We start from the raw sequence: 2,500 nt of genomic DNA on the forward strand, positions 1-2,500 counted from the left end.
GGCCGTCCCATCGATCTCGGAGAAAGTACATCATCATGACATCGGAATACGGCCCCAACATCGATCTCGGAGAAAGTACATCATCATAACATCGGATCGGATGTGTATCCATCGAAGTTCCATCGACACTTCGAGAAGATCGAACATAGCTTCCTAGCATGTTAAAGGTTCGGTGCTAATGGGGACATAAAGATCCCACGACGTTCCAAACGAAAGTAAAGTGTTCCGTGCGTGTGAACTACGTTGTCCCATGTGCCGGCTCTCGACTCCTAAGATGTCCCATGTAAATGCCCTTCGTGGGAAAGAATGTCCCGTGCAACGTCCCTTGATGATCCCCATAAGGTGTCCCATGTGCGTCCCATGATGTCCCATGCGCGTCCCGTGCCGTCCGAGCCTCACCAAGGCCGTCCCATGCGCGTCCCGTGCCGTCCGAGCCTCACCAAGGCCGTCCCATGCGCGTCTCGTGCCGTCCCGAGCTGTGCCGAGGCCGTCCCGTGCTGTCCCATGCCGTCCCGAGCCTCGCCAAGGCCGTCCCGTGCCGTCCGAGCTGTGCCGAGGCCGTCCCGTGCCGTCCCGTGCTGTCCCATGCCGTCCCGAGCCTCGCCAAGGCCGTCCCGTGCCGTCCGAGCTGTGCCGAGGCCGTCCCGTGCCGTCCCGTGCTGTCCCATGCCGTCCCGAGCCTCGCCAAGGCCGTCCCGTGCCGTCCGAGCTGTGCCGAGGCCGTCCCGTGCCGTCCCGTGCTGTCCCATGCCGTCCCGAGCCTCGCCAAGGCCGTCCCATGCGCGTCCCGTGCCGTCCGAGCTGTGCCGAGGCCGTCCCGTGCTGTCCCATGCCGTCCCGAGCCTCGCCAAGGCCGTCCCATGCGCGTCCCGTGCCGTCCGAGCCTCACAAAGGCCGTCCCAGGCCGTCCCGTGCCGTCCCATGCGCGTCCCGTGCCGTCCGAGCCTCACCAGGGCCGTGACATGCCGTCCCGAGCCTGACCAAGGCCGTCCCGAGCCTCACCAAGGCCGTCCCATGCGCGTCCCGAGCTGTCCCATGCCGTCCCGAGCCTTAGCAAGGCCGTCCCATTCGCGTCCCGTGCTGTCCCATGCCGTCCCGAGCCTTAGCAAGGCCGTCCCATTCGCGTCCCGTGCCGTCCCATGCGCGTCCCGTGCTGTCCCGTGCCGTCCCGAGCCTGACCAATGCTGTCCCGTGCGCGTCCCATTCTTTTGGCTCGGCTGGCCCGTGCATTCTATGGGGTCGTGGGACATTTTCGAAATCCACCCGGGCCATTTCGACTCTCTCTTCATTAATACTATTGAGGTATTATTTATGAATTATTGGAGAAAAGAAACGGAAGAAAATATTTTTTTTTCTATTTTTTATGAATTTTCCGGTGTTTATTCACTTAAAAATTCATAGAAAAATAAATATTTATCGGAATCGCTATTATAATATATCAAAAAAATCCTTGCGAAAAGACCTTTCCAACGAGTATAAGTTTGCTGGATTCCGACGAGTAACGAAGGAGTAAAGGCCCAGTATGCTTGGTTAAAAAATTGATGTTTCCTTGTGAAAATAGGAAAAACAATAACTTTGCACTATAAGGGGGAGGGTTGAGCTCCTTCCCCAGAGCGTGCACAGCACTTGTGCTGGCACGTTCCCTAGTGCTCGCCAAGCACCATAGGGCATCCAAAGGGCAAAGCTCGGCCTACTACATGATGGGAAGCTTCTAATATGTCGGAATACGAAGAGATTTCGTGCGACCCGAAGCTCGGCTCGGGCGTCCCGGCCTGTGCCGAGCTGTGCCGAGCGCGTCCCAGGCCGTCCCGAGCCAAGTCTCGGGCGTCCCAGGCCGGCCCGAGCAAAGTCTCGGACGTCCCAGGCCGTCCCGAGCTGTGTCGAGGCCGTCCCAGGGCGTCCCGAGCTGGAGCGAGGGCGTCCCAGGCCGTCCCGAGCCAAGTCTCGGGCGTCCCAGGCCGTCCCGAGCAAAGTCTCGGACGTCCCAGGCCGTCCCGAGCAAAGTCTCGGGCGTCCCAGGCCGTCCCGAGCTGTGCCGAGGCCGTCCCAGGCCGTCCCGAGCTGTGGCAAGGGCGTCCCAGGCCGTCCCGAGCAAAGTCTCGGGCGTCCCATGCCGTCCCGAGCTGTGGCAAGGGCGTCCCAGGCCGTCCCGTGCTGTGCCGAGGCCGTCCCGAGCCTAGTCTCGGGCGTCCCAGGCCGTCCCGAGCTATGGCGAGGGCGTCCCAGGCCGTCCCGAGCCAAGTCTCGGGCGTACCTGGCCGTCTCGAGCTGTAGCGAGGGCGTCCCATGCCGTCCCGGGATGTCCCATGCGCGTCCCGTGCCGGCCCGAGCAACAGCTCGGGCGTCCCGTGCCTCGGCCCTTCCAAGTGGTGCTTCGTCGGACATCTCGATATCCACTCGAGCATTTTCGACCATTCTCCATATGTGGGTGTGTGGGTATTTATCAGGAATATTGGAGAAAGAATCGGGAAAAAAATATTTTTTTTCTATTTTTTTTGAA

Source organism: Eschscholzia californica, unplaced genomic scaffold (genome assembly GCF_041429995.1).
Source record: "Eschscholzia californica isolate CP2 unplaced genomic scaffold, dmEscCali1.0.p SCAF_49, whole genome shotgun sequence".
In the NCBI taxonomy this organism is placed as follows: domain Eukaryota; kingdom Viridiplantae; phylum Streptophyta; class Magnoliopsida; order Ranunculales; family Papaveraceae; genus Eschscholzia; species Eschscholzia californica.